The sequence below is a fragment of the Equus caballus genome, chromosome 26 (genome assembly GCF_041296265.1).
Source record: "Equus caballus isolate H_3958 breed thoroughbred chromosome 26, TB-T2T, whole genome shotgun sequence".
Taxonomy (NCBI): Eukaryota; Metazoa; Chordata; class Mammalia; order Perissodactyla; family Equidae; genus Equus; species Equus caballus.
In genome coordinates this window covers 17,163,996-17,177,661 of record NC_091709.1, presented here as the reverse complement: position 1 = coordinate 17,177,661, position 13,666 = coordinate 17,163,996, and the positions used below count along the sequence as shown (strand labels likewise).

General features: G+C 34.5%; 1 protein-coding gene across 11 annotated transcripts in view; it reads right to left on the bottom strand.

Moving 5' to 3' along the window:
- Nucleotides 1–13,666, bottom strand: part of ROBO1 (roundabout guidance receptor 1) — a 1,062,787-nt gene that overhangs the window by 678,880 nt on the left and 370,241 nt on the right. The window lies entirely within an intron of this gene.

Genomic DNA, 13,666 nt, shown 5'->3' with positions numbered 1-13,666 from the left:
ACCTCAGATTTTACCATATATTCTTAGGTATGACAACAAAAGTATGAGCAACAATAAGAAAAAGAAAACCAGATAAGAAGAACTTCATCAAAATTAAAATCTTTTGTTCTTTAAAGGGCTCTATCAAGAAAGTGAAAATGCAACCCAGATAATGGGAGAAAATCTTTGCAAATCATATATCTGATCAGGCGCTTGTATGTAAAGTAAATAACTCTTAGAACTCAATAATAGAGACAAATAACCCAATTAATAAATAGGCAAAGGATTTAAATAGACATTTCTACAAAGGGGATATACAAATTACTAATAAGCACATGGAAAGATGCTCAACATCATAGTCATCAAGTAACTGCAAATTAAAACCACAATATGATACCAATTCACACCACTAGGATGGCTGTAATAACAAACACAGAGGATAATAAGTGTTGGTGAAGATATGGAGAAATTGCTAGTGGGAATGTAAAATGGTGTAGTCATTTTGGAAAACACTCTGGCAGTTTCTCAAAATGTTAAACACAGAGTATGATTTGACACAGCAATTCCACTCCAAAGAGAAATGAAAACATGTTTACACAAAAACTTGTACACAGATGTTCATTGTGCTTTATTGGCAATGTATAAAAGGTAGAAATAACTCAAATGTTAAACAAGTGATGAATGGACAAACAAAATGTGATATTTAGATACAATGGCGTATTATTCAGTCATATAAAGGAACAAAGTACAAATACACGCTATAACATGGATGAACCTTGAAAACACTATGCTAAGAGGCTAGTCACAAAAAATCTATATATTACATGACTATATTTACATAAAATAGCCAGAATAGACAATTCTGTAGAGACAGAAAGTAGATTAGTGATTGTTTAGGGCTGGTGGGATTAGAGGATAGATCAGGAATAGCTAAGAAATACAAGACTTTTTGGGGGATGAAAATGTTCTAAAAGTGGTGAAAGTTGTACATGAGTATTCTAGAAACCATGGATTTGTCTACTTCAAATGGGTGAATTGCAAGGTATGTGAATTATATCTCAAAAAAACTCTTATAAGTGAGATTCAAGGCCTCTACCAGACAAATGGAAATTTTGGTTAAATAAAATAATTTTGCTTTACAGTTTCACATTGCCTCATGTATTTCAAATATATTATCTCATTTGATCTCAGAAACAACTGTGAGAAAAAAGAAATTAAACTACATAAAGTAATTTAGGGAGCCACCAATGATTACTCAACTTTGTACAAAGGTTTACTTTAAAAGATCAATGATATAAATGGATATTCTTTGAAATGTCACAATCTCATTCAGATTTAAATTGTCTATGTAGTTGATAGTAATTAAGTAGCCCATAGATTTCTATGTCCCTCAGTTTAGCAAAGTCTTTTTAATTTGTCTGTTTAATTTTGAATAATGGTAAACAGAAGGCCAAAAGAGAATTTACTTTTTCAAAATTAAGTTTTTGGTGCCTTTAAGTTCCTAATCGTTTTAGAATGACACTTTCTACAGTTCTTTCCCTACAGGATTTTTAATGAGTATTCATTTCACCCCTGTTCAATTCAACTGTTTGAATATGATGACTATTTTTATTGCATCTTGCCTTTTTTTTAATGAAATACAGTTATATAAAAGTTAACTATCCAGAGATTATGCCCAATGAAAGGGATCAGATTTAAAAAAAAAAAACTTGTGGGAAATTAAAAGGAGGGCACAATGTGTCTTTTGTACACATGTCTGTACTAGTTCCTATAGCTGGGAAGATAATTTGAAGTACAGTATGTGCAACCTGTTTTTCTGGTAATTACAAATCAAGACATACGTCTTTACAATAAGAAGAAGCCAACTGCCTTTTTAAGCATTCCTTTGGCCCTGCTGAATTAATTCCATTACACAAAAATCCCAACAAAGGTAATTTCAAACAGAGCACCCTGCTGCTAGATCTTTCTTTTACTGAGTGTCTTCCTTTTGAACCGCAGGACTACTAACTAGAAATGGAAGTATACCATCAAACTGGAGGGCTTACATTCCTTTTGTGCACAGTTCCCCTAACCATGCCAGAAAGTCCTGGAGGAAAAACACCGAAATTTATGCATAAAGTCTAGACAAATTATATTTTGTTTTTCTGTCTCTTGCTTTTGTTTGCTATTTAATTCATCAACTAAAAAAGATTTATGGATACTCATTGCTTATAAATTTGAAAGATTAATTTCATCTACATACACATGTTTTACATTCACATACACAGAATATACCTATTATGCATATTGAAGGAAACTAAAGCTACCTTTAAATTGTACAGTCTATTGACATCGTACTGTGTAGAAAGAGTTAAGAATCAATATTAACTTTTAAACTTGTACAACTCGATAATATTAACTCTTTAGTAAGAAATAGATGGTTTGTTTATTGACAAACTATTTTCCTAAAAGTGTCTCTCCCTAATAAAAATGTGAGACCAGAGCAAAAGTATGTCGAGACAATGTAGTTAATTGAATATAATATTTTGTATGTTCAGACTGTAGCATTCACAATTCTCCAAATGTTTAGTCAATATTAGCTTTGAAGTACTTTTCTGAGTCCTTGAGACAAACTGTTAAGGATTTAATGGGAGAGACAAATTGCTAAGTTATGTGGGAAATGCTCTAATAGATATAAGATTAAAGTAAAAGTAAAGAGGAAGAAAAATTAATTCTGACTAGTTGAGTCTGAAAGAACTAATTTCACAGAGAAGGATATACACACAAACATAGACCCATACATGCACAAAAGCACATGTGTACACATGCACAAAAAAATAATTTCCAAGTATGGAAAACCAAACTTGGAGTAGTCACATGATTACTTACTATATTATGAAATGATGGGGAGTCTAGTACGGTTGTATCTGATGCTCAATCCCTCAGTCGAGTGTGTGGACTTGGAAGTACTGGTGCTAAACTCAGCGGGTTCTTTTATACCCAGCTAACAATTTCGATTTATCCAATCAGTAGGAAGTTAATAGTAAGCTAATAGAAGTTTTAAGCAGGAAGCTATGGTGGCAATGTGTAAGATGTACTAGAAGTTAGGTTCCAAAGGAATAGAAAAGAAGTTAGAGCAACAGCCCAGGAAAGACACAGCACTATGACTGTTGATGATACTTCTGTTACTATTACTACTACTACCACTATTGGACGGAATTTATTGAGTACTTACCATGTGCCAAGGATACCTCCAAATTTTTGACATATACAGACTTAATCCTCACCACAGCTTATGTGGCAAGGAGAATGGTAAGGAATAGTTAAAACTTCTTTTCTTCATTCTGTACCTGCCACTTGATTTCATCTAGATCTCCAGGCTCTTACCTCCTTCATCTTATCTCAGTCAACTTCCTCCTGACTTTTTCTGTTAATCTGCCTTCTGGAAGCGTGATTTACTATCTGTACTGCTCTCATATGAGTATCCTCCATTACTTTGCATCTCTATCATTTCATGGAAGCTGCCCAGCAGAATTCTAAGCTTAGATCAGTGCTATAGCCCACATCTCTGCCCTGCAATTATACAGCAGAATACTCTAGAGTATATCACTCAAATATGTTGATGATCACAATACCAATTCAAGGTTTCCAATCATAGCAGCGCTTTCAGCACCACTGGCCAACTTTTATAGATTTGTCATCAGTTCTGCCTCTTACTTCCTTGCCTGTCTGTTTTGACACATTTGCCACAATCCATAAGCCATTTACTCAAACAGGTAATGGACCCCACAGCAACAGAGAGAAATTATTAAATCTAATCATGTTGTTCCTCTACTTACTTAAAGCTTTTTAGAAGTAATAATAATAATAATAATAATAGACGAAATCAGGAGATGTAGATTTTGAAGTTATTAGCACATAGATCTTAGTAGAAACCATGGGAGTGAGTGGAATAACCATTTACATAAATGTATTTTATTTTCATAAATACTACCCATAAATAACATTGTGGTAAATACTACCAATCAGGGTAGTATAGTATTCCACAAGATTACTTCCGTGCTTTAAATCTAAGAACTCATAAATTCCGTTTCCTACCCACACACCATTCACAGTTTTTAAATTTTTATCTTTTCAGAAGAAATGCTCACAAGTTGATCTTTTGACCTCAGGTTAGACACAATTCGTTAATAAAGTGGGTCTCAACATGAACACATAATACTTTTTCTAAATACATAGATGCTTTGATGAAAGAACCAACGTCTTCTTTTTGCTGCTCACCTTACTTTTAGTATAGGGCTTTCAACAGTAAATTATTCTCCTTGGAATTTAATACATTTTAGGAACATAAGACTCAGAAGTGAACAAAATGTCTCCATGATAGAATTTCACTGAAAATGACTAATACATCTGACACTGCGGATCTGTGAGGAGGCTCATGATTCAGGATCACCCATTTTTTTAACCTCACATGTCATTGTTTTTACTTCTTCATTTACGTTCTTGTATATAACAATGTCTGTATGTGTCTCTATTTTTCTAATTCAGACATTTGCTGGTAAATGTGTTGGTTTATAGTTCATCTTTTCATTTGTTCATTTGTAAATGAAATCAGTGATAGGAGATTCTCAGGGCAGTCAGGGTCAGTTCATCAGATCCACTAGAAAACTAGAATTTCCCTGAGATAATAGAATTTTTCAAAACTCCTCTAGTTGCCCTTTGGCTTCAAGCCATTTATGTTTTTGAATTAACGTAAAGGTCCTTTGTTCCTGGGCACTTTCGATTTTGGTCCAAATGAACTGATTTCTTTTGTTGTATATTCATATGAGCTGTGAAATCAGGAAGCCATGATATGGTAGGTCAGTCAAACTTCCAGATTCATTACTTTTCCTCTTTATTTCTACTTTTGGAGGAGTTTGTCTTCACGATCATCAGTATACAGCCAGAATATAACATAGAAGGAATGAGGAATTCTACCCTAGAAGTTCAAGAAAATTCTTCATAAATCATAACTTCCAAAAAATTATAAAACATGCTCTACTATTTGTCTTCTTTGCCTGGATCTAACAGGTAGTGGAAGCACACACTTTAATAATGCTACTTTGGGTTTATAACCGGGTGATAACAACCCTCAGAACCTGCCCTGTTTGTAAGTCAAGGGAGTTCTATATATAGTTAAGGGGCAAAAAGCCTGTTAAACATACCCCACGAGCAATTGCACTATGTGTTTCATGTCAGAGAGTTAATGGAAATGCCTCTGGTATTAAGCTAAAAAGTGAATCATTATGTTAATTAAAACATTAATTGAGGTAATTACAAGGAGAGTGTAGTTTATATAGAATTGAGTTATAATTTATACAATTATCCTCAGTTATACAGAAAAAATAATGAAGCTGTTTATCTGAAGTGTTTACCTAACTGAAAACTGCAACTTCAGAGAGGCTACATGGACATGCTCAAAATACCAACTGGACCTGGATCTGCCACAAGTCTAGTTGTAAGCTAATGAATTCCCTGAGGACGGGATGGTTTGGAGAGAGTACAAGATTTCTAAAAACACAGCACATCACCCAATCAGATTCTTCAGTTTTCATTTTGTTTGAAATGAGTCTCATTTAAGTATAATTGCTTACCTCTAGCACTAACCTTTGTCGGTTGTGGAGCTGGAAGGTATCTTTGCATATATAACATATGAAATCTAGTTCCTGACTTTCTTAAGCTGAATAAGTGGAATGAAATTTCATCTATAGATCAATGCAAGCAAAGAATAAAACATGAAATTAAAGGGAGAGGGAGCGTTTTACATACAGCCTTTTCAGTTTCTTCCTTGCATTCCCAGAAGAAATACAAGTAAGATTAGAGTGTGTTTTTGGTGGTTTCAAATATTGGTTGTGAGCACAGTCTCTCGAGCAGACTTTCTTGGTTTGAATTCTGGCTTTGTCACTCACATAGCTGCATGACTTTGGTCATGTGGGCTATCCTCTTTGCCTCAGTTTCTTTATCTGTCAAATGAGATTGTGAAAATACTACTACTTACACCATAGGGTTATTACAAGGACTAAATGTTCTAATAGCTATAAAACATGAAGAAAATAGTGTTTGCCCTAAAATAAGCACCATATAAATGCCAGCTATTATTACTGGTACAGGGAAATGGAGCATGATTCAGGTCTAAGTGTTAGTCGCCAGGGGTCCAAAGGAACAGGCAAAGGTCAGAGGAATGATTCTACTTGAATTCAATTTCTGTCTCCTCTTTGGATTTGGTTTAGGAAGACTGAGTCATAACTGGTTATCTTAGAAGCATTTGTAGCCAGTAGTGCTTTGTGATTGGGGATGCTCTCCTTCATTTGCTGATTCTCTAGATAACGCTTTTGTTCTTGTAAATCTGTCTTGGGATTTCAACACATGTATTGGAATCCACAGTGTGTCTGGGTGTGCTTTAGTTACATTTCCCATGATAGAAGTCTCACTATGCCTTTAATACTACTTGCATATTTGAGACCTATTTTCCATTTCAAAAAAGGAGACGAATTCCAGAAATGAGGAATTTAAACTAAATATCTCCTTTCTCAAACTTGATCTATAATTTTTAAGAGCAGAAAAGCAGTCTCCTTTCTGTATATGGAAAGACACAAATGATTATATAAAATTAGACCCATTCACACGTTTTTCCCTTACAAATCAGTAATGTGCTGCACTGTTTAACATGTATTTTATCATTTTCAACATTTTTTGGCCATGCAAATTAAAAAATACTGCAAGTTTGGACAAACTTCATGGTTTAACATCAAGTGAGAGGCCTTTTTTCCCCTCTACAAATACCCACCTATAAATCAATGAATTGCTATTTAAAATGTATTTCTTCAGAGACCAGTCATGTTGTGTCCTCTGTGCTACTATAAGATTGTCTCTTTATTTATCTGTGCTGCTAAGTCAATTAGAAAAATGCTTGCAGTGAGCAAACATTTTGCTTGCCTAGTCAGCATCTTAAACTAGATTAATCTTCCAGCAACACTTAATGGAAACTAAATCACACATCAACATGCTATAACAATATAATGATGAAACAGCAAATGAATCACTCAATTAACTCCTTGATAAACATCGAAAACATACTTTGCTCCTATAATTTATAAATTCAAAAATAAGCCTTTATGTTTTCTGTCTGCTTTTAAAAAATGGCTAAATTCTGGAAAATAAAAATCATGAAATGCATTCTGTATACATGGTCAAAAAAAAAAAAAATGAGCAGCTGCTTAATTCAATTATGAACTGAACTTCCAAACAAAGGGGTACCATATTTGATAGTGTATGGCATCATATCACACATAATGTCTCCATTCACAGATAATATACAGTCAGTAATTAAAGCTATATGGCTATAAATCCATATATATACATAAATTGAAGTTGATTCATTTTCTGTCTGTATATGAATTGTTTCCAAAATATTTCTTACTGTTACTGGATTGGTGGTGGATGTTGACCTTGTTTCAAGGGTTCTAGTTACCCAATTTCCATGACCCTGATGGGTCAAATTTTCTGTTTCATTCCAAATGCCAGATTTGTTCACTCTTTGCCCAACCTACTGAGTAAACTATGAAAACAATTATCCAAGACTCAGTCATTTGGCATACAATCTAGAATTTTCCAGGTGTTTTTTCTTGTGATGAGGACTTTTAAGATTCACTCTCTTAGTATCTTTCAAATACGCAATACAGCATTATTAAATATAGTCACCATTGCCAGTTTTATTAATAAGAACATATTTAGAGTTATAAGAAGATTCTACAGAAGAAAATAATACTGTGAACATAATAAATTTCTGATTAAAAGGCCCCATGATGCTTGGGCTAGAAATATCAAACTATACCAGTCCTGGCTTTTTGTTCTCAGTAAGCTTACAATCCAATTGAAGACATAACAGCTATGTGCAAGAACTTAAACAGCACTATAAAGTAGAACACCCTAAGAGGCCTAGAAACAGTGGAAGTGATGGACTTCAGAGTAAGTGGATTGGGGGCCCATTGGGAAGATTTCTGATGTTAATGATACGTGAGCTAAGTTTGAAGGAAGAGAAGAACTTTAATCACCAGATGATAAAAGAAAGACAATTTCAGGCAGGGAACATTGTGGAACACTCTTGACTCTGTTTATGCCAGCGGCACCCAAGACAATAGCATGAGAGATTATAATATACGTGCTCTGAAAACATTTTGGATGAAGTTCAAACATTCTCAACTTGAAGTTTTAGTAATGTTTAATTACTAAATGCTTCTTTTAAGAAGAGTCTAGTTATAGTCTTAATTACACGATATTGGCCTGATGCCTTGGTGATCGTATCAGAACGTAAATCCTTATACGTAAAATACATTTAACATTATAACTTTTTTATAAATGAGAGCTCTGAACAAATCTTAGATGACTATAGAAAATAAAGAAAAAGACATGAAATCAATTCCTAACTATCCATAAATGAATTTTCTGTGTGACTAATTTCCTATTGACTCCAGGAGCTTATAAAAGGATTTATAAACATTTTGTATTTTTTTTAAAATTGTTACCTCACTTTCCCTACCTTTTTCTTCATAAACTTTAATTCATGTGAACGTAGGACAAAAATAAAAATAAACATAATGAAAATAAATAAAAATAAGTATAGCAAATGTTACATAAATTTATAGCTTGTCAATATACAGAGCAGCTATATTTTTGCAACAATAATGATAATAAAATAATAATAGCTCTCATCTATTAAAGGCTAAGTTTCGGCACTTTGTATGGTTAGCCCTTTTATCCCTCAGGACAACCTTGTCACCATTATATGGTAAAGAATGTGAGGCACAGCAACATAGGTAACTTGCTTAGCTCACAGAACTAAGTGGAAATGCTGGGAGCAAGCTGGCTCCAGATTCGAGTGTTGAGCTGCAGTGCAGGATGTTTAAATAAACTGATGCCCTTGAATCAGACTCCTCTCTGAGAACCAGTAGTTGTCACTCCTGCCCACTAGAGCAGTCTCTCAAGCCTTTAACCATTACAGACGGCCATGCTCACACCCAGTAGTTTCTGATTCAGTAAATAGTCCGCATTTCTGTGCTTTTTAAAACCTCCACGGGTAATTCTGATGCACACTTCCTGGGTTGTGAACCTTGATGTCGATTCTTTGTTAGTCTAAAGCCTTGTGACATCTAATGGACACATCATATCCTAAACTAATTTACTATATTGCATTTGCCACCCTTCATTAGTCCACATAAGGGCAAATTAAAATTGAATGAACTGCGATAGATATTTCCAATATTTCTTTTGATATTCTTTACAATGAATCTTAATTTGGAGGGGACAAAATGTCTGGCTTTCTTAAATAATAGAGTTTTTCTTATTATGCATCTTTGTGTTAGATAAAAATGAACTTCCTGCCTAAAAAGTAATCCTGACTGAACGAGAAGCGGGTAAACACGACACAGTAAAAATCATATTTACTATGAGATTTGTTATAGGTAGCTAAAAGACAAAAGCAAACATATTCCTTCTCAAAAAAGAAGTTGATGCCAAATTTGCATAACTAGGGCCTATTAAGTAACTTAAAAATTTAACTCTTGGATCAATAGCTGCTTAAAACCAATAAAAAGGAGTGAATAACTTTTTTTAGAAGATACTAATGAAGACCAGCAAGGCTGAGGATTTTTAAATTCAATGTAGAACTCTCCTTTTCCTGTATATCCTCCAAAGTTGGAGGGATAAAAATGTTCATACAGAAAAGAGCTGGATTCATTTGTTGTTTGATATCTTAACTTTTTCTGGTTGCTCCAAGAAATATCTGATATTTGTAAATATAAAAAACTCACCGCAAACTTAAAAGTTTATTCGTTAAGAAAAGTGATATATTTCCTGATTAAAAAAATTTTTTTTCTCAGTTAAGCAAATGTTTGTCAAGGTGGCAGCTTCCAAAAGCAGATCAGTGCCATCTAGTGGCAAACCCAGTTAACAGATTAGCCTTTCCATTCAAGTTCAGCAGAGGATGGCTATGATACAAATTTACATCACATATACATTTGGAAGTATGAATCTTAAAATTGTATATTTACTTCCTAGAACGATTTAGTTCGATGTATAGTAATGAGACAAACATACAATAATTCCAATAAAATAAAAGTTCAATGTTTAACAATTTAGTAAGGAATGAGGAATTATATGAATCTAAGACATAAGCAATATATAAAAGATATGAGGTAGCCTTAATGGATAAATAACACCTCATACGGGGAAAGCATAGTCAAATAGTTTTCTAAAAATAGTAGACTGAAGTATGTTTTCAGTGTTAAGATTGTGCTTAAGGTTATTACAAGTAGGATGGGTAATAATTCACAATGAAAGAAGACTATTTGTTTTTCTGTTTCCTTTTAGGAGGGGCGACTAAGCAAAAATTGGATAAAATTTCAGAAAATGATATTTAAGCTAGAGAAGAGGAAAGGTTACTAAGCAAAATATCTGATAACTATGAGACTTTATGAAAGTTACATAACTTTTCTCACCGTAGATCCTAAATAATAAGATAAACAGCAGCCCTCTGGAAACGTTCATGAACTGCCTTGCCTTGAGGGGAAAGGAATGGCCTAGATGAAATTAAGTTTCTTTTCAGGCTTTAATTGCATTAAAAGCTAAGTGTCCTCCCTCATAATTCATCTTTTTGGTTTTTAGATAATATGCCTGTTTGACCCAGCTGAAGTTCTGCCTTTCGTTAGTTCTTTTCCTGAGACTCCAATTAACTTTACAAAATTTCTCTTCAGGGAAAAAGAAAATCGAGGCAAAAGGATTAATTTAGCTAACAATGCTGTAATATAAAAATCTCTGTAGGAGCTTTTTCTGACCTATTCCAGGGACTCTGCCAACTCAAATGCCAGGGTGATAAAAGGGCTCTTCATAGCCCAGGAGACAAGGGGAAAGCCCATCACATCAGACCCAATTGCTCTTAGAGGAATTTAAAAGAATCCAAAATCCTCTTAATGTCTAAAAATGCCACATTTTCTATCTAGAGACTAGGATCCAAGAGGGTACAGAAGGTTGATTTATCAGTGATGTAATTTTCTCAACCTGATGAGGACAGCTTTTCTATGTTCCAAATGAGCTATCAGAAAAGGGGAGAGCCATTCTTTTTCTCAGCCACTCAGAGGAAATGATAAGGTTATGTGGAACACAGAGTTATGAATAAGACCAGTCACGCAACTTCTCGGGCCCTGAATCTTAGACACGATGACTTTTCTTGGCCACCCTCTGAAACACAGAAGCTTCTGTGGTTTCTTTCCTTTTCTGTATATTACTTAAAACACTCTTCAGTTAGGTACCTTGTTCCTTTCTGGCTCTGTATTCAACATGACCATGGAATATGAAGAAAGAAAGAAATGTAGGGAAAGGTGGTAATGTTCTCTCTGTAAATTAAAATTATTTTTAGTTTTCTCATCATGATATCAATGATTTTTATAACTTTTAGAAGGCCATTTTTACATGGACTATCCGAGGGTCATGCATTAAGATTCAGAGACAAATGAGAATTACACAGTTATGGTTACTCCACAGATTCTACTGGGAAGACCACAGAATTGAAGTTTGTATAAGTAAATCATGACTACTAACTCTTTGCAGAGAAAGACACTGGAGCATCAGTGTGTTCTAGGCCTACACACCCACACTTGTACACACATGTGCATACAAAATACTCCTGCACATGTTTACATACATGTACATATAAGCACACTTATATGTGCACACACAAATTTATTTACCCTCATATTTCTTTCTTCATTCTGACTTACAAGTTGAAAACCCCAATATCAAATTTACAATAAGAACAAAAATAATTTTAGTGATCATTATCCAAGAAATAATATTCACCATATGGACCATAGCTCAAATTTTGAATGATTAGAATATAATCAAGCTTAAACAATTGATTTTATATTCACTTTAAGTATGGTGAATTAGTAAACTCTAGGAAACAGAAATTCTAAGTTGTTGATAATTATGTATTTTGTTATAATTTAGTTATGTATAATCTGTGTTGCAATGATGATCTGACAATAGTTTCAGTTTTGTCATTTGAACTTTATCATTTCTCTTCAGAAATATCTCCATTTGTTTTAATAGCTCATGCCCACTCACATACATTTTACCATATTTTGATTTTTTCCCCTTTCCTCTAATTTCGGCTTTATTTATTTATTTTTAGCTAGTTAATCTTTTCTTCTCTAGCTTCTGCCTATTGAGAATCAGGCCTTAACAGGACATTATTTTCCTGTCTAGGTGACAATGTGAAGTAGCCGTGATCACAATTTGCAGAGATCAATCAATCCAGTTTTTGTATACTTTTGGTTCTTAACCACACTTTGTTTTGTTTTTACATAAAATACTTTTATTCCCGAAAAGGTATTGACATAAAGAACTTGTACAAAACATTTTTAATAGCTATTTGTGCTAACGTATGTCAGAAAACGTAACCTAAACTTTAGTTTAGCATGTTTAATAAGCATGCGTCCCTCCTCAATGTACATTTATTTCCTAAGGAACGGCTGAGAAGACACCATGGTGGCTGATACAACCTTGAAAGCCATGAACATAAATTTTCTTAGAAATAGTACCATTTAGGGGCGATCCTAATACCTCCTAATACCTGGGGCAACTTCCATTCTGGCTGAGCTCTGAAATAATAAGCTCACTCATTCTTCACTCTAACTACAGCCTCTTTATGATTCAGTTCTCTCACTCAATTCCCACACATATTTGAATATGGATTGAATCAAAATTTCCAGTCCTTCAAATCTGCTTCTACTCCTTGTTTCACTTCCTCTCCTTTCATGATTGAAGTCCAAAGCACAGTCATGACCGTAACCCCCTTCAACAGCGTTCTTGCTATCCTTCCTGACTTGCTTGGCAAATTAACCACAGTGGAACAGTGTAGCTCTTCACACTTGCATGCACATCCTAAATTCATTGCCAACAACCCGAACTTGTCCCTGAATGAGGATGAGCAAATGCAGTTTTGTAGTAGTTCTTTCTCCTGTTCCCCCTGGTTGAGACTTTGCACCCTCTGTCACTCAGAGTTCTGGCTTCTTCATCTCTCTGCTCTATCTTCAGAGAACCTTTAACTTTATAAAGAAACAGAAGCCATCACATGAAAGTGGCACCAACCTCCTCCACTGAGCCTGCCCGCTTGCCTTTGTACTTCTGCTTTCATCTTTCTGTTCTGTTAAAATGATGCTGCTTTGCTTTTCTTTTAGGATAATTAAATATCCTAAATTATCTTAAATTGAGTCCACTCTCTCCACACTGCTCCACTGGATTACATCTTCTCCAGACTTCTTGGGATCTGGAACTTTCAATTATAAGCTCTCATCCTCTTATGTTTAGTTCTTCCCATAGAAAAGCTGTGTCAGACAGACCCTGAGTTCTTCATAGTCTTATTGCTTACTAACCCAGCAACAACGGGCAAGATATTTAACCTCTCTAAACCTCAGACTCCTCACTTGTACAATGGGAATAGTAATAGCAGATACCTCACAGCACTGGGGTGATGAATAAATGAGAATAATGGATACGGTAAGAACCTGGAATGAAAGATTTTAATAAACTTTTGCTGTCAATATACTTCTCATCAGGATTCAAATTAGCCTGTCCCATCGAGGGAGTGAGAGGACGGCAGTCTCCCTTAGGT